The sequence below is a fragment of the Papio anubis genome, chromosome 11 (genome assembly GCF_008728515.1).
Source record: "Papio anubis isolate 15944 chromosome 11, Panubis1.0, whole genome shotgun sequence".
In the NCBI taxonomy this organism is placed as follows: Eukaryota; Metazoa; Chordata; class Mammalia; order Primates; family Cercopithecidae; genus Papio; species Papio anubis.
The window spans coordinates 121,126,780-121,146,143 of NC_044986.1; the positions used below are offsets into that span (position 1 = coordinate 121,126,780).

General features: G+C 41.4%; 1 long non-coding RNA gene across 1 annotated transcript; it reads right to left on the reverse strand.

Annotated features, from left to right (window-relative positions):
• Window positions 1-10,910: 10,910 nt before the first annotated feature.
• LOC116269506 lies at window positions 10,911-14,915 on the reverse strand. The gene is made up of 2 exons (XR_004177116.1): window positions 12,437-14,915; window positions 10,911-11,519 (listed from the first exon to the last, which is right to left on the reverse strand). It is a non-coding gene; the product is annotated as an uncharacterized LOC116269506 (long non-coding RNA).
• Window positions 14,916-19,364: the final 4,449 nt, after the last annotated feature.

Below are 19,364 nucleotides of genomic sequence, written 5' to 3' on the forward strand. Positions count from 1 at the left end.
TGGTTATTTGGTGAAAAATAAAATGGCAAAAACAATCCATGTAGGTGCGTGCTCAGAAACAAACTAAGAAGGCCTTGAGGTTTTATGTAGGGCTGATGCCTTGACTGAGAACCTGCCACACTTATGAGTTGGTGACTGTCATGACAGAACAAATCTATATGCAGTTACAAAGATGTTTTATTTTTTCAAATGCCCAGTTAAATAAAATAACAAGGCATACAGGCCAGATGCAGTGGCTCACGCCTGTAATCCCAGCACTTTGGGAGGCCAAGGAGGGTAGATCACAAGGTCAGGAGACTGAGAGCATCCTGGCTATCATGGAGAAACCCCGTCTCTACTTAAAAAAAAATAAAAATAAAAATAAATAAATAGCCGGACATGGTGGCGCATGCCTGTAGTCCCAGCTACTTGGGAGGCTAAAGTAGGGGAATCACTTGAACCCAGAAGGCAGAGGTTGCAGTGAGCCAAGATGGCACCACTGTACTCCAGCCTGGTGACGGAGCAACACTCCGGCGCAAAAAAAAAAAACAAAATAAAATAGCAAGGCATACAAACAAACAAGAAATCACAGTCCATTATGGAAAAGAAAATAAATTAATAGAAATCATTCCTGAAGAATCACAGGCATTAAAATTAGTTGAGAGGCATTTAAACAGCTGTCTTAAATATGCTAAAATTGCTAATGAAAAATATGGATTAAGAACTACAGAAAATCTGAAAAAGTAAGAAAATCAAAATATAGTCATAATACAGAAACTATAAAAAAGAAAAGGAAATAAATTGGAGCTAAAAAATATACCTGAATGAAAAACTCACCAGTGGGTGTTTCAGTAGCAAATTTGAGAAGGATGAAGATATGTTCAATGCACATAGGGATACTGCACTTGAAATTCCTGTGTCTAAGGACAGGAAACAAGAATAAAGAAATGTGAACAGGTCCTATGGGACTTATGGGACACCTTCAAGCCAACCAGTATGATAGTATTGGATTCCCAGAAGGAGAAGTGCAAACCCATGGTGGTAGAGAGATTATTTGGAGAATAAACTCATCAAAACTTTTTCAAATTGGTTAAAGACAAGAATCTACAAATTCAGGCAACTTAAAGAACTGCATATAGCATAAACTCAAAGAGACTCCGACCTATATGTGTTATCATCCAACTCTAAAAGCCAGAGATAATCTTTACATAGCAATAGATTTTGGGAAGCTGAGGTGGGTGGATCACCTGAGGTCAGGAGTTTGAGACCAGCCTGGCTAAGATGGTGAAACACTATTTCTACTAAAAATACAAAAAATTGGCCGGGCATGGGGGTGCACACCTGTAATTCTAGTTACTTGGGAGGCTAAGCCAGGAAAATAGCTTAAACCCAGGATGCGGAGGTTGCAGTGAGTCGAGATTGCACCATTGCACTTCAGCTTGGGCAACAAGAGCAAAACTCCATCCCCTAAAAAAACAATAAAGAAAGAAAACAAAACAAAACAAAACAAAAAGTAGGAAGAGAAACATGACTCATGGGGTACAAGGTTTCCTGGACAAGGTAATCCACAGATTTCTTATGAGAGTCTTTGGAGGATATGGTAGGTGATATATTTAAGGTGATCAATTAAAAAAAAATTTCACCCAATAACTCTATATTCGGCAAAAAATTATTATTATTATTATTATTATTTTGAGACAGAGTTTTGCTCTGTCACTAGGCTGGAGTGCAGTGGTGTGATCTCAGCTCATTGCAGTGATGTGATCTCAGCTCATTGAACCTCCCAGGTTCAAGCAATTCTCCTGCCTGAGCCTCCTAAGTAGCTGGGACTATAGGTGTGCACAACCATGCCCAGCTAATTTTTGTATTTTTAGTAGAGACAGGGTTTCACCACGGTAGCCAGCATGGTCTCTATTTCTTGACTGTGTGATCCACCCACCTTGGCCTCCCAATGCGCTGGGATTACAGGCATTAGCCACCTCACCCAGCCAAATTATTTCTTAAAAACAAAAAGTTATTAAGACTATGTGATGTAAAAGCTGCAGGAGTTCATTGCCATTAGAACTGCCCTATAAGAAATGCTAAAGAGAGCAATTCACTTTGAAATGAACGAATTTTAGACAGCAACATGAAGTCATATAGAGCTATAATGACCTCTCGTAAAGGTAGGTATATGAAAAACATGGAAACATGTATTTATGAAATTTTCTTTTTACTCTCATTTTCTTCAAGATTTACTTTACAAATGTGTACGAATAAGAATACATTTCTGTTAATATATGCACCATGTATAAAGTTGTAATAAGTGACATCAATAATGTGAAGTGGAAACATAGCTGTGGAAAAGTAGAGTTTTTGAATGGAATCAAAGTTAAATTCACATTGGGATTTCAAAGTGGATGGTATAACTATGGGATGCAGTATGTCATTTCAATGGTAACTACAAAGAAAATAATTACAGACTATGCACAAGATAAATTGAAACGGGAATCCAAATTTTAGCAAGAAATCATAGACACCCCAAAATATTGTTAGTTGAGGATATAAAGGACAAAAAGCTGAAGACATAAACTTCTTTCTTACATACAAAATCCAATCAGTTTATCTCAAGAATCTCCAAAGCCTTATCAGGTTTAGAATCAACTTAAATGTCTAAAATGCAAAAGATTTATCTGAGATCCAAGACAAATTTCTACCAGCTATGAGCCTGTAAAATCAAAAACAAGTTATTTACTTCCAAATTACAATGGTTTTATAGGCAGCGGTTGAACAATCTCATTTCAAAAGGGAAATATCAGTTGAAAGAGAAGAAGAAGGGGCTTCATGCAAGTCATAAACTCAACAGGGCAGAAATTAAATCTTAAAGCTGCAGAATCATCTTCCTGACTCCATATCCTTCATTCTGGGCACACTGGTGCCAGGGATAGGCTTCTGGGGCTTTGGGCAGCACTGTACCTGTGGCTTTGCAGGGTGCAGCCCACATGGCTGCCCTCACAGTTTGGAGTTTAATACCCCTGGCTTTTCCACGCTGAAGTTGCAAGCGGCTGGTAGATTTATAATTCTGGAATTGTTAGGGGTGAGGCCTTTCTCCCACAGCTTCGTTATGCAATGCACCTATGGGGTCCCTCTGCAGAGCTCCAGCCACATATTATTGCTCAACACTGCCTAAATAAAAGCTCTGTGTTGGGGCTCCAGCCCTGGAACAGGTTTCTTTCTGGGCATCCAGGATTCCTGACACGTTGTGTGAAATCTAGGTGGCAAGTGCCAAGCCTCAACCACTCTTATGCTCCAGGGAGCTCAGGCTCAAAGCTCCCCTCTTCTATTTGTCATTCTCTACTCATCATTACTCCAGTGACCAAGTGTGTGTCATGCACCTTGCCAAGGCTCAACGGGTACCTTGTAAACGGGGGCTTCTGCCTGACCAATGTGGGTCGTGGAGTCGACAAGAACTAAAACTTTCCACAGCTTGTATACAATCGGGGGGAAAGAAACTGATCTCAGGAGACCACAGGAATTCTCAGTCCTATAGGTGAGGGAGAGGGAGAGGAACATGAGGAAAGGGTGATGGGAAGGAGGAGGAAAGCAGATGGAAGATGGAAGACCAGGGAGGAAAGAAGTGGGATGTCCTTGAGTCATACATGAAGAACCCTCATGTGCCTCAAGTAAATAACTGATCCTAATTTCTTCTCCCTATCTTTTTTCCTAAACAAGTGTTACAGTTTGCAAAGAACTTGAATATTTTCTCAACAAATATATATTGATATGATACTTTAAACAAAATGATGTTTGCCAGCACTGTTTATCCTGAGATTTCCTGTTTGGTTGACTCAATTTGCTGGGGTGAAGAGGACCGATGTGAAGAAGAAGGGGTACACTTGAGTCTCACAGAGGTTTGTGGGTGAAGTCATGTCTGTGAGAGGCTGTGGAAACTCACAGTTTGCTGCATTGCTGTGGAAAATGGTGGGACGCCCAAAGCCGTACAGGAGGAAAAAGGAAGAGCTGGGAGGCTGTGGAGGAGGCTGAGGTACTGCGGATGCCCTGGAGAAAATTTTGGGGAAAAGAGAGAGATGCCTAAAACAATATGTAGGAAGTTTTAATTATGACATTAGATGAAATTTCACAACCCATGAAATTTAAAGTAAATTCCACATTGCTCAGTTTTTTCATAGAGTGAACTCTGAAGAAACAACTGTGACACCGTGTTCACTCTGGATGAGTGACGATTCCACCAAGCACTTTTTGAGATGCCTGCCTCTTCTGCACTGTTTGTTATTTTACTGTTTCTCAATACTATTGTTCACCCCTGCAATCTACTGGAGTTGAGGCAGTCAGAGTGACTCAGCAGCTTGCACACCTTCTGACGTCTCTTGCATAGGTCAACAGCAGGGGAGATTGTAAAGAGAAAATTATCAATTTTTATAGTTGTTTTGATTAGCATAAAACCAGGTGAGAAAAACCTATTTCTGAATGGTTGAAACTCCATGTGATATGGACAGGAGACAGGGAAATACTGGGTAGAAGAGGGTGATTTCCCAGCAAAGGCCCCACCCTCCAGCCTGGATAACTGTGCCCCTAAATGAGAACAAGCATTTCAGTTTTCACACCCCCAAAATTTGCCTTTTGGCCCACCATGCCTCCAGTCTGCCCCTATATAAACCCCCAAACCTAAGATCCAGGGCAGACCAGCAGGTGAGGAGACAAGGAGGCAACCAGATGGACGGTAGAACAATGACACCCAGAAAGAGAGAACAGGAGGGGCATTGGACACTGAAAGGAGTTTGGCCTTGGAGGATTGGAGAATCGTCCAGCCACTGGGCAGCCTGACTCCATGGGAAGATCACCTTCCTACTCCTTTCCCCCATTCCGACTCCCCATCCATCTTGTTGAGAGCTGCCTCCACCACTCAATAAAATCTTGCACTCATCCTTTGAGCCCACATGTGATGTGACTCTTCTGGGATGCCTGGCAAGTGCTTGGGATACAGAAAGCTGTCAAACTGGCCCTCTGCCTTTGAGATAAGTCAGAGAGTCCATGGAGCTGCAGACTCAAGCCGTCTGCAGATGGCAAAGCTGAAAGAGCTTTGTAACACTGTGGTTGCAGGCACCCAGCCCTAGACCCTACCATGAAGTCAGAGCCCAAAGCGCTTGCCCTGGCCTGTGCACCTGCCCATCTCCATGCTCCCCCTCCCTCAAGGAGTTTGAACAGGTGAGCCACACCCCTGTCACAAGTCCTGCAAGGGGAATCAGGAAACTGTCTCATTTCACATACAAATCTGTTAGCACCATATCAAGAAGTCTAAGGAATGGTAAGCTCTGGGGGTCGCCCAGGAGCATCTGTAACTTCTCTCATCTTTTCCTGACTCTTCTTCTGTGTATTGATGTCATCCTCAGGCTGAGTGGAGGCTGCTGCAGCAATTTTAGAACTCCCAGGGCAATAGGACAAGAGCTACTTGAAGAAGAGGGGCCGCCGAATCTTAAAAGCTTCTTTCTAGATGTGAGAGAAACCTTCTCAGAAGCCTGCAGCACAGTCCCTCTCATGTAGCATTGGCTAGGGCTGGGTTGCAGCACTCTTCCCACTGTAGCTCATGCCAAGGGCAAGGAAATAAACATGAGTGACCGTACCAAAGCTTTTATGGTAAAATGCATGTTGGTGATAATACAATCCTAACCCCTAAAACCATAATGAAAAATTGATATTTTCAAAAAGTTAGACATTTGCAACCTTGTCCATACCTCAAAATAGCTTTGCAAGCTTTTAAAACAACTGTAAATAAATCAGTCTTAAATGTAAGACCTGAGACTATCAAGTGCTAGAAGAAAATCTAAGGAAAACTTATTGGGGCAAAAAATTCTTAAGTAGGTCCTGGCAAGGAACTCAGACTAAATAAAACCAATGAGCTTCTCTAAAGCAAAAAAAAAAAAAAAAAAAAAAAAAAAAATCAACAGAGGACAGATGACCTACACAACAGGGAAAATAATTGCAAACTGTGAATCTAACAGAGGACTGACATCCAAAATTTATAAGGAACTCAACCCAACAACAACAATTACAAGAAAACCCAAATAACCTCTTTAAAATTCATCAAACAGCAGAGGTTTCCCAATCCCATGGCTAGGCACACCTATAGGCACTTAATATCTGCCCATTGGATCCTCCTTCTTCCACTGGTGGAGACTCAGAAGGTTGCGAGGCTGGGAAATTATTGGGTAAATACAATGGACATTATTCAGGTGATAGCTACACTAAAAACCCAGACCTCACCACTGTGCAATGTATCCATGTAGCAAACTGCACTTGTAAACTGTAATTTTATACAAATCCAAAAATAAAATAAATGAAACATGATAATACCTAAACTTTTCTACAGATCAAATGAATAACAATCTGTGGTGTAGGATTTTAGCTTTTGGGAAGATGGTCTACAAAAGTACAAGCAGGGCAGTTTGTTCTGGGTGTATGCGCATTGATCCAGTTTGGTTGCTATAAGCACAGATGAATAGGTACAAGGACAAGAGACTCCAACCAGCAGAAAACCTAAAGAGAAATCTAGAGAGAATGAATGTAGTCTGAGGATTTCAATTTAGTTAATTATGTAAACAAATCTGAGTATGTAGACCTGTGTGGAGATTGAAAGGACAGAAAGAGGAATGATGAGAGACCCAATGTCCGCAACCCTTAATGAATCAAGAACTTGATGAACTGATGTGTAGTGAAAATCAAAGAGTAAGAGGCTTCATTAGTATGAAGTGTGTTAAAGGTTCATAGACAGAGCAGTTACAAGTACTTCTTTGTCGGTGTAAGTTCTAACCTGGAAGTATTGCCTGAAGTATAATCTAGGTATGAGTAGAAACTTTCAGTTGTTGAGAATGTAAAGAACAGAAATGCTGGAGTTTTCTACATGTACAGTGAAAAAGACGCCCACAAATCCTGGGAAATCACTGTAAACTAAGGGAATAAAGGGACTATATCTAGAAGGGGGCATATGATAGGGTATAAATGATATCAGAGCTAAAGAACAGGTTTTTATTTATTTATATGTGAGATGAAATCTAGATTTTTTCAGGGCCTAGTGACTGGTGATATAGTACTTTCTATTAGCAAGGCTAGAAAATTAAGGCTTACTTGCTTCAAGTTCTCCACAAAGCTGGTACAATAGGTTCAATAATGCTTCCCCTCCTCCACTGTCTCCCATCAATAACTCATGCCTTTATCTTTGGAACCTGTGACTATGTTACCTTACATGCAAAACAAACTTTGCAGATGTGATTATGTTAAGGATCATAAGATAGAAGGGTTTTCCTGAATCATCTGGATAGGCAATGTAATCTCAAAATCCTTACAGGTAGGACCCAGGAGGGCCACAATCAAAGACGACATGTAAGGAAAGACACAGATCCTAAGATACCATGCAGTTGGCTTTCAAGATAGAGTAAGTGCCATGAGCCAAGGAACACATCCTCTGGAACCTGGAAATGGCCAGGAAAAGCATTTTCCCCTAGACCCTCAAGAAGAAATGCAACCTTGTGGACAACCTGACTTTAGCCTGTTAAACCAGATTTTGGAATTCTGATCTCCAGAACCGTGAGAAAATTAATTATGGTGTTTCAGGCCACAACATTTGTGATAATTTTTTTACAGCAGAAACAGGAATGAATTCAAACATGATTCAGCAATTCTCATCCTCTCTCTTGTGCATCAGCAATTTTTCTCTTTCTACTAGCATCTTCCTAAGAGCATGTAGGCATGCTGTGTTTTCTGCCATCTCAAAGAAAATTGTCATTTGACTCCATTAGTTTCTCCAGGGACTTCTCAATTCTCAGGTGTATTTATAACCCATTATTTGAATACTTTCTACACTTGTGTATCTAATTCTTCTCTTCCTACATTTTCTTGAATGCACTCTATTCAGGTTCTTGCCTCCACCAACTTATCAAAATTGAGACAAGGGAGAGGATTTTGAAATATAACAAATGAGTATTAGGCTTAATACCTGGGTAACAAAATACTCTGTAGAACAAACCCCCATGGCATGAGTTTACCTATATAGTAAACCTGCTCGTGCATCCGTGAACTGAAAATAAAAGTTACAAATACTGAAAATAAAAAAGTTTTTGGGACCTAAATTACATTATTTAATTCCAATTCTGAACAATTATATTATTTAATATTTATGAAACAATTCTGATACTAATTCTGAACAATTACATTATTTAATAATTATGAAAAAATTAAAGTAAAAGAAATACACATAACAGTGTCATGGCTAGCCTTTGACATTCTCTTAAAAAATTAAAGCACAACATTCTGAGAAATTACATTATTCTAATGTAAGGAAGTGTGTGAAGAGCATAAAGTCAGAGAAGGCCCCAGTGGCCCTGAGGGCTCATCTGGTTGTGGGTGGGCTTGTACTTGGGTCCTGGCTTGTCTGAGGATCAGTTCCAGCAGTTAGTGATTGAAACTGGACACCCTGATGGACTTGCTTAAACCTGCATCTCTGCATTTCTCCAGGGTCTAGGGAAGAAGGAAGTGGGTGTAGATCTTCAGTGTAGCCTGGCTTTGTCATTGGTCATTAAACCTTTTCTTTAGTGTGGTAAAATATATATACCATACAATTCATCATTTAACCATTTTAAAACATAGAGCTGATTAGCATAAGTCCATCCACCTTGTTGAGCAAGCATCACCAGTACACATATACTACAATTTTAATCATCTCAACCTAAAAACTCTACTCCTTAAACAACAACTACCCATTTCCCCCTTATTTCATCATCTGGCATCCACCATTCTACTTCCTGTCTTTCATTTCATTATTCTAGGCACCTCACATAGTTGGACTCATACAGTAGTTGTCCTTTTGTGTCTGGCTTATTTAGCATAGTAACATGTCCTCAAGGTTCAACCATATTATTACACAAATCTGAATTTCATTCCTTTTTAAAACTAAATAATGTCTGTTTGTGTGTAGACACTACACTCTGTTTATCCTTTTATTTGCTGATACTCACTTGCATTTTCACCTTTTGATTATTGTGAATAGAATTATTATAAATAAGGTTATTGTGAATAATAACATTGTTTCAAAAATATCTATTTTAGTTTCTGCTTTTAATTTCTTTAGGTATTGTGAGCCCCACCCATGTGAGACATGCCCCAGTCAATTCAGAAATTTATTTTGCCAATGCAAAACCTCTCTTCTATTGTCCAGGCTGTCCTCTGCTATGGTTACTGGGCTCATTTTTAGCACAAAGGTCGCAATGTTGTGTTATACTTTCCAAGTGAGCCTTCGGTCCTTTTCCTTTTATATATTTTTGCAAGAAAGTTAATGAGGCATCTCATCCAAAATGCATGCTGTGATGAGTATATTTTGGCACTGGGTGAACGAGGTGTGTTGGCACCCAAACCAAGCCTTCATCATTTACTTTTCAACCTTTCTTATTCTGAATGCATCCTCTGTCCTTGGCAGCCTTTTTAATCCTCAAGAGTATCCTGCGATTTGAAAGCTGTCAGATCTGTTTGGGAAATTAAAGGTGCCTGGACCTCAGCACCGCTTTGGTTGGGTGCCTGGCTGTGCAGTCGTAAAAGTGTTCCCTCTAGCTAGATTGGAATTCCTGTGCTGATGGCCTGGACAATGCATAGCAGCTATTTCCCTTGGGGTTGTCACCACCTTCAATAGTCCCAACATGGCTTTGCGTATTTAATTTTAGTATTATCTGCCTTTAGCAGTCTCCTTTCCTTGCAAATAGCTCTGTGTGCATGGACTATCATGAAAGAATATTTGGAATCAGTTTAGATATTTTTCTCTTCCCCTCGGTCAGTTGCAAGGCTCCCATAAGGGCGATTTACTCAGCCTTTTGCCCAGAAGTCCCTGTTGGGAGAGTTCTTGCAGCTATTACCTCCAAGAGAGTCACTATAGCCTAGACAGCATTCCTCCTTCTGTTGGTGTCTAGGCTGCTTCTGTCCACAAAGAGCATCCAGTCTTCACCCTGTAGGGCTGTGTCCTTCAGATGTGGTTGACTGGGTGACTCTTGATCTATAACCGCTAGGCAGTTGTGTACTAGTTCCTTTGGTTGTCCAGTAGGTGTCAACAAAGCGGCAGAGTTTAAGGCTCCAGTGGCGTATAGTTTACTTCAGGATCATCGAGCAGGATAGCCTGATACTTGCCTAATCTGCCCACCATTAGCCAGTAGCCATCCTTCTGCTCTAATAACTCCAGGACTTGGTGGGCACATAAATCATGATGGACTGACCTAAAGTCAGCCTCTTAGCTTCCTTGAGCAACAGGTATGTGGCAGCTACTGCACTGAGACAAGGATGCCAGCCCTTTGTCACTGAATCAAGCTGTTTTGAAAAATAAGCCACTGGTTGCAATATTTTTGCATTAGGACCACAAGTGCTAGACCCAGTCTTTAATGATCATAAAGTTGCAAGGGTTTATGATAATTTGGTGGTCCCAAAGCTGGGGCCAATGTTAACTTATGCTTTAGTTATTCAAATGCAGTCTGGTGTTTTACTTCCCATACAAAGTGGTTGTGGTTGGCCCCTTTTAACAGTTCATATAGTGGTTTTACTGTCAGTGCCTAATTGGGAATCCAAATTCTACAGAACCCTGCTATTCCCAGGAAGCCCCTCCACTACTTTCTGGTTGTGGGCATTGCAGCAGAGGCAATTGCATTTGGCCTCTCTTCTGCCAGGGCTCTGGTGCCTCTCTATAATAGAAATCTTAAGTATTCTACAGTTTGTTTGCATATCTGTGCCTTTTTGCTCAAGACTTTGCACCCACAGGCTGCCAAATGGTTTAGAGTCTGTACAGTGTTATTTTGACACTCTTGTCTCTAGGGACTTAAGATTAGCAGATCATCCACATACTGTAGTAGTATCCCATTTTCCAACTGTAAGTCTCTTATATTTTGAGCCACTGCTTCCCCAAATACAGTTGGGGAATTTTTAAACCCTTGAGGAAGCACTGTCCAACAGTATTGAAATCGTGCAAGCTGTTTCAGGGTCTGTCCACTCGAAAGTGAACAATAATTGACTTTCTGGATCCACTGGTATAGAAAAGAAAGTGTCCTGTAAATCTAACACTGTAGACCATTCATGGTCTCTGGGAAAGAAAGTAAACATAGTGCATGAATTGGTCGCATTGGGGTGGATGTCTTCCACAATATTATTGGTCACCCTTAGATCTTTCATAAACCTGTACTTGTGTGAGTGAGGCTTCTTTGCTGGCAGGATGGGTGTGTTATACAAGGGCTGACAAAGTCTTATTAAGCCATGTCAAAAGAGTCGAACCAGTACTGGCTGTGTGCCTTCTAGAGCCTCTTTCTTTAGGGGTACTGTTTCTTTTAATCAGGTCGGGTGCCTTCCTTCAGCCTGACTTTTATGGGATTCACATTAATTGTCCTTCCCAGTTGGTTGGAACCCCATACTTCCGGCTTTACTTTATTGAGGACTTCTGGTGGAATCATCTCTACTTCAAGGTGTGGAGTCTTTGATTTCATCAGGAGGGCCTGTAGCCACAATCTGGGTTCTGGGGGTACCTGGAGGCACATCGGACATTTCTCTGGTTCAAAGACAATTAATGCCTATAACTTACACAAGAGATCTCTACCAAGCATGGAGGTTAGGCAATCCCACACATAAAATAATTGATTAGCTATTATCAATACCTCATTACCCACCTTGCAGAATAAGGGGCACAACCCTCCCCCAATTTTAGCTCTCCATTCACCCCAACCATATTGACAGAGGTGTTGGAAAGTCCACACTTTGGGACATCAGTAGCACCCGTATCAATTAAGAATTCCAATTTTTGTTTCCCTACTGTCAATTTTACCCACATCTCCTGTGGTGAAATCTTAACGCTGGATAGGGTTGGAGCCTTTGGGAACCTTGGGTATCCTTGGTCCTCCTTGGATTTTTTCCAGACTTAACAGCCACAGGTGACTTGGGCTCCCCCTGACTCGGCTTGGGGCAGTCTTTCTTCCAGTGCACTGTCACCCTACAGTAAGCTCGTTGATCTTTTTCTACTTCCCCTTTCCACCTCGGGAGTTCCTTTCTCTTCAGGTTTCCTCCCATGGCAGCTGTAAGTATCACTGCCTTCAGTAGTGCCTTGGTTTCCTTGGTTTCTCTGCTATTATAAGGCCTTGAACACAATGTTAATTAATTGAGAAGCGTTCATTCCAATAGCCCCCCTCCAGCTTTTGTAACTTCTTTCTGATGTGTGGGGCATTTTTGCTCTATAAAAGTCATGTTTATCATTCTGACATTTTCAGGGTCCTGCAGGTCTAAGTCTGTATGATTTCCATATGTTTGACAGATCCATCCATGGACTCTGAGGGAATCCTTGTTAGGCTTCTGCTGAAGCTCCTGCACTTTTTTCAGACTTTTAAGTCTTGGCACCTGTGACCTATCCCCCTTTAGAACACCCCAGAGGATTCATCCCGGCTCCACTCACCTCATTTGGGCCCCAGTTTGGGTCAGCGTGTAGAATCTCATCAGGGTCTGGGGTATCATCTGGGTTTTTTTCATGAAGACACCATGCTTCCTCCTTTCCTTTGCCTAATGCTTGCTTTCTCTTGTCTGCAGCAAGCATAATATTTAGGAGGGCTTGCACATTAGCCTACGTAGGGTGATGGCTGGCAAAAACAGTGGTAAACAATTCAGTCATCTTCTGAGGATCTTCCCTGTAGAAAGGATTGGAAGTTTTCCAATTCAGTAAATCAGATGTGGGAAAAGGCCTGTATGCCCAATAATATTGAGCTGAAGTCCATTGCTGATTAATTGGGATATTGTCAGAGGGGAAATTGCCCTGCCCCAGTTTGGTAGATTTCCAGCCAAATTAGTGCCTTGCCTAGTTCAGGAGGGAGAGACTGTGTTTGCAGCCTCTTTATACTCCAGGGGTGGTGGTTCCTCCCCATCTTGACTAAGTAATGTGGCACCAGCTTCAACTGGGTCGAGCATATTTAACAATTGCTGACTCTCTAGCTCCTTTTCTCTCTCTCCCTGGGAGTCAGGACAAACTTTTTCCAAGTGCTGCACCATTAGTTTATTTCCTTTAACCTCTTGGTTATGTAGCAACATAGATGTCTGAAAATAGGGTACTTCCTCCCATTTCTCTGAACACTGACAAAACGGTTCTAACAGAAAGATGGTAAAATAGTTTAAAGATCCAAAAACAGGCTACTATTCTTTGAATCCTCATGTCAGGGCAGGAGCCCAACTTCTGTTAGCTCTAGTTTGCAAACCCAGAGGGAATAATCACATTGGCCAACCAGACCCTTCCTGTTTTTTGTAATTTTCCACTTTGCTGATTCCACTCAGTCCCTGCTCAGCCTTTCCCTCTTGCCCATTCTCCCTTAAAATGCTGAGTCACCTTGTACAAATCAAAGTTCAGTTCAGTTCGCACTGGACCTCTTCCCTGTTACAACACTGGATTATTAATAAAATCCATCCTTACCATTTTAACCAGTGTTCAACTTTGTTTCTCTTTGACTTTAGCAATAGCAGAAATGTTTTTCTAGCTTTCATAGTTAGTATCTACAGTCAGGTGAGAATGAAGGTTGACTAATATGACACTTACCTCTGGCTTCTAGTACTTAGCAGCAAGCTAAGTATTAGAGGTTTAAAATGTGATTAACTGCACAGCAAACTCTGACATAAGTCAAAATAACCACTTATATTTGATCATTAAAATATCAGGTCAATATCCACTTCATAAAGGAGATCATGTAATTGCAATTATGTTTCTTAAATACTTCTGTTTAGAAATCATGTTTGCTTGATCTTCAAGTTTCTAGACTTCTGTAAGGGTCAATTGTTAAAACTGAGTTTTTTCTATTGCCAACAAGGACGGAGACTTTTCTTCTCTGCCCATTCCTTAGATATTTCCTTGAGAAAAAAATTGTATTTGTAAATCCTTCCTCAGTCCCTTTGATATTCATGTAAAGATTTTTAAAAGCCAACTGAGCCTCTTACCAGAATTGCAACATGTGAGTGTTTTGTTAAGAGTAAGAGAGCCAGCTCTTTGGAAATGTAAACATTAATAAAGGAAAATTCCTATCTCCCTGGGTCCCTTGCTCCAAGCTACAACTGCCTGCTTGTCATGGAGAAATGTCATTTTTCCTAGGGATAAAGGTGACTGACTAGCACAGATGGCTAACCCAATTACCAGGTGAATTTGGGATGAAGCCATGAGAGAATATTATCAAAAAACAGTGTTGTTAGACCTTCTTATATGAGGACCAGTTACCATTTATCATGAGAAGATGTGTGTAAAGGTTGTACTCCTCAGTTTTTTAAAGAGGTCAAATTCATTTTTGCCTTTTAATCTCCTTAGACATTACCTGTGGTGCACATTGCAGTGTGGTTTAATGACTTTTGAATAAGAATATTATATACTTTGTTTTCTACATTTTTATAGAGGAGTTTTGTAGATTGGCAGGAGATTTCATTTTTAACATTATTCTCCAGTATAAAGGAAAAAATACTTGACAGTTATGTCCCAAATTAGGTAAAAGAAGATTGAAATTGGATGTTCCCAGGAGCTCATAATTTCTACCCATAGTAACATATCTTCCCTCTGTGGTCTGTAGACACAGAACTTCCCTCCTTTACACAGACTCCTCATTGGTACAGCCCAATTACATCCACTTTCCTAAGCATATGGACCCCCTATCTCTCTCAATCCCACCACTAGTGAGTCACTGAGGGAGCAGTTCCAGCCCTGGGTCCCCAGATGATGTAAGGCATTGAAAACCCCACCTTCCCATAGGCCAAGAGCAGAGCATGGGCATATTTCATTAGTACTGAGGACATATGAGAAGAGTGAAACTTTGCTGTGACTATATTCTTGTATATTAGTCCATTGTCACACTGCTATAAAGAACTACCTGAGACTGGGTAATTTACAGAAAAAGAGGTTTAACTGACTCACAGTTCCACAGGCTATATAGAAATCATGGCTGTGGAGGCCTCAGGAAACTTATAATCATGGGGAAAGGCAAAGGGGAAGTAAGTGTGTATTTACATTGCTGGCAGGAGAGAGAGACAGAGGAAGGGAGAGAAATACAGAGAAGGGAGGTGCTACACACTTTCAAACACCTAGATCTCATGAGAACCATAAGATGAGAACTGCAAGAGAGAATTCTGACTCCATGATTCATCAACTCCCACCAGGCTCCTCCTCACAGGTGGGAATTATAATTTGACATGTAATTTGGGTGGGGACACAGAGCCCAACCATATCACTCTGCCCCAGCCCCTTCTAAATCTCACATTCTTCTCACATTTCAAAAGACAATTATGCCTTCCTAACAGTCCCCCAAAGTATTAAATTATTACAACATTAGCTCAAAAGTCCAATTCTAAAGTCTTATCTGAGACAAGGCAAGTCCCTTCCAGCTAAGGGCAATAAAATCAAAAATAAGTTAGCTACTTCCTAGATACAATGGGGGTACGGGTATTGAGTAAATGCTTCTGTTCCAAAAGGGAGAAATTGCCCAAAGAAAGGGGCTCAGGCCCCATACAAGTCCAAAACCCAGAAAGGCAGTCAATAAATTTCAAAGCTCCAGAATAATCTCTTTTGACTCCATGTCTCATATCAAGGCCACACTAATGCAAGAGGTGGGCTCCCAGGGCCTTGGGCAGCTCTACCCCTGTGCCTCTGCACAGTAAAGCCCCCATGGCTGCTTTCACTGGCTGGCTTGAGTGTCTGCAGCTTTTCCAGGCACACAGTACAAGCCTTCAGTGGATATACCATTCTGGGCTCTGGAGGATGGTGGCCCTCTTCTCATAGCTCCACTAGGTAGTGCCCCAGTAGGAACTCTGTGTGGGAGCTCAAACCCCACATTTCCCCTCCACACTGCCCTAGAAGAGGTTCTTCATAAAGGTTCCACCCTCGCAGCAGGCTTCTGCCTGGACATGTATGCATTTGTATATATCCTCTGAAATCTAGGCAGAGCCTCCCAAGCCTCAACTCTTGGACTCTGAGCACCCACAGGCTTAACACTACATGGAAGCGACCACACACTGGGGCAAACATCCTCTAAAACAAGATCTCAACACGTATCTGAGGCCCTTTTAGCCACGGCTGGGGCTGAAGTGGCTGGTATGCAGGGTGCCATGTCCCAAGGCTTCACAGGGCAGTAGGGCCCTGGGCTTGGCCCATGAAATTATTTTTCTCTCCTGTGCCTCCAGGTCTGTGATACACGGGGCTAACATGACAGTCTCTGAAAAACCTCGGAGGCATTTTCCCCTTTGGCTTGGCTATCAAAATCGCCTCTTTTTACTTATGCAAATTTCTGCAACCGGCTTGAATTCTTCCTCAGAAAATGAGTTTTTCTTTTCTACTACATGGCCAGGCTCAAGTTATTCAAACTTTTTTGTTCTGCTTCCCTTTTAAATATAAGTTCCAGTGTCAGATAATCTCTTTGGGCATGCATATGAGAATATGCTGTTAGAGGCAGACAGGCCACATCTTGCTTACTTTGATGCTTAGAAATTTCTTCCATCAGATACACTCAATCATCTCGCTCAAGTTCAAAGCTCCACAGATCTCTAGGGTAGGGACACGATGATGCCAATCTCTTTGCTAAAGCATAGGAAGAGTGACCTTTACTCCAGTTCCCAGTAAGTTTCTCATCTCCATCTGAGACCTCCTCAGCCTGGACTTCATTGTTCATATCCCTATCAGCATTTTCTTCACAACCATTCAATTCTCTAGGAAGTTTAAAACCTTCCTTCATCTTTCCATCTTCTTCCAAGCCCTCCAAACTCTTCCAATGTCTGACTACTATCCAGTTCCAAAGTTGCTTTGACACTTTCTGGTATCTATATCAAGCCTCACTTCGGTACCAATTTTCTGTATTATTTTATTCTCCCACTGCTATAAAGAACTACCTGAGACTGGGTTATTTACAAAGAAAAGAGGTTTAATTGACTCACAGTTCTGCAGGCTGTACAGGAGGCATGGCAGGGGAGGCCTCAGGAAACTTACCATCATGGAGGAAGGTGAAGGGGAAGCAAGCATGTCTGCACATAGCTGACAGGAGAGGGGGAGGCAGACAGAGAGAAAGAGAGAGAGAGGAAACAGAGAGAGAGAGAGAGAAGATGGAGGTGCTACACACTTTCAAACAACCAGATCTTACGAGAATTCTATTATGGCAACAGGAAGAGGAAAGCCCTCACGATTCAATCCCCTCCCACTAGGCTGCTCCTTCAACACTAGGAATTACAATTTGACATGAGATTTGGCTGGGGACACAGAACCAAACCACATCATTTGGGATTCCAGTTTTCTGCCTTGCTGTTGCCACCCTCACCTCTGGGTGCTTCCTCTTAGTAATTTTTTCTCCTCTGACCCCACCCTGCTCTATGGTTATAAATCCCCTCTTGTCTTAGTTGGAGTCAGAGTGGAGCTTCAAGGGAATGAAAACATTTTGCACTAAAATAAATTTCTTTGACACATTTCAAGACAGCTATTCTGAAAAGCAGGAAATATTAGAAAGGCCAAAAACTGTCTGCAGTGGGAAAGACTTGCATGTGTAGAGAAAATTTGCACTGACACAGCTGGGCTTTCTCTGAGAATCTCCCTTGGATAGGGAAAGATTAACTGAGAATCTGATACCTTTAAAGGTCTAAAGAAAAACATTTCCCAGCTGTTCTCTCTGAGGGCTGCTTCCTGGGAGATTTCATCTAAATAACAAGACCTCCTTTGCTAGCCAGGCTTGTTCTTCTCTCCATTCCATAACCTGTGTTCCACTGTAAGCAATTTTGCAAAGATTTAAGTGCAATGGTGCAATCCCCGTGCCCTGCAGCCTCGACCTCCCAGGTTCAAGCAATCCTTCTGCTTCAGCTTCCCAAGTAGCTGAGACTACAGACAGCTGCTACTACACCCAGCTAATTTTTTTTAATTTTTCCTTTTAACAGGGACGAATTCTCGAGGTGTTTTCCAGATTGGAGCTCAAGAGATCTTCCCGGCTCAGCCTGCCAAAGTGCTGGAATTACTGGTATGAGTCACCAGGCCTGGCCATCTGGCTGTTTTTCCTACTTTCTGCCTGTAACTATTTTTTAGGGTCCTTTTCCACATGTCTCATGTTCAGAGTCTCTAAGGCATATGGTATAGCTGAGCTGATTCACCGCTGTCCTGTACAGAGCACCACGTTGGGGAAAGTTCCTGGTCTGTTATGCCATCATGCAGCCAAAGGAGAGCTGCCTTTGCTCTGGTTTCACATTCCTGTTTTAAATAGTCATGCCTAGAATTACCTGGCTACATTATGACCTTAATAAAAAATCTAGTTTGTGAAGTCATAGACTTTGCTTTTCATAAATCTAGAATCTCTTTGTGTTTGGGAGTCTCACATTCCATTAGGGTCCCTCTTTCAGCACCTCACTAAGAGTATTAAAATTAATTAAAATTTTTGGATGAACTAGAATGTTTGTAGAAACCTCTAGCCATTTTGCTGGTTCAACAGGATAACCTTTGTTCAACTAAGGAACATTAGTGTTAGTTTAGTCATGAGGTTAATATTCCCCATTTTTCCACCTCCCTTCTCCCAACCCAAAATGTACTAGGCTGAGTGTTAAGGACCAAATGCTAATCACTTGGCCAAAGGGTTACTGGTATCCTCACAAGTCCTAGGTATTTTTCTCTAATTGAGAGAAGAGGCTCTGTATTGATGCCTGGATGTGGGATTTTTATACCTTCTTGGCATCCAAGGTTGAAAAATCAATGAACGGAGAACGTATGGAAAATTCCCTAAAAAATGATGGGTCATGCCAAGACTATGGGTTTTTCTTTCCTTCTGTTAGTTATTACAATGATTTTCTAGTGTGAAACTTGAGTTCTGCATTTCTCAGTTTTTCTTGACTCTCAAACTAGCTAAACACTTCATTCTTCGTTCTTAAGAGATTGGCAACCAATCAGTTTGTCCTGTGTGGGAAATGCAGTGTTTCTCCTTTGGGTGCATTTTTGAAGACCAAGGCAAAAACATTACAGTTCAATTTTATTGTCTGTGTGGGTAAAACATTTGATTTTACTGAACATGCTCCATAGTTACATGGCAGGATGTTTTGATTGGCATAAAAACTAACCAAACTTCTAAATGTGAAGTAGGTCACCGGAAGAGTACAGGACTCCTTGTGAGTTGTTTTTCTCTCCAGTCCAGTATTTTCCTCAACATGTTTTCTAAATAACATAGGAATTTCATTTTGGAATAAGCAAGTCATTTAAATTTATTCATAGTTATATAGGAGGGGTCCAGAAATATTAAAAGCACAGGTGGTTTCAACCGTATACCTTTGCTTTATGGGATAGTGTAGTAAGTTGAAAATGTTTTCTATTGAAGCAAGTGACTGTTTGCCTCATGATTAAATAAGAGAAGAGC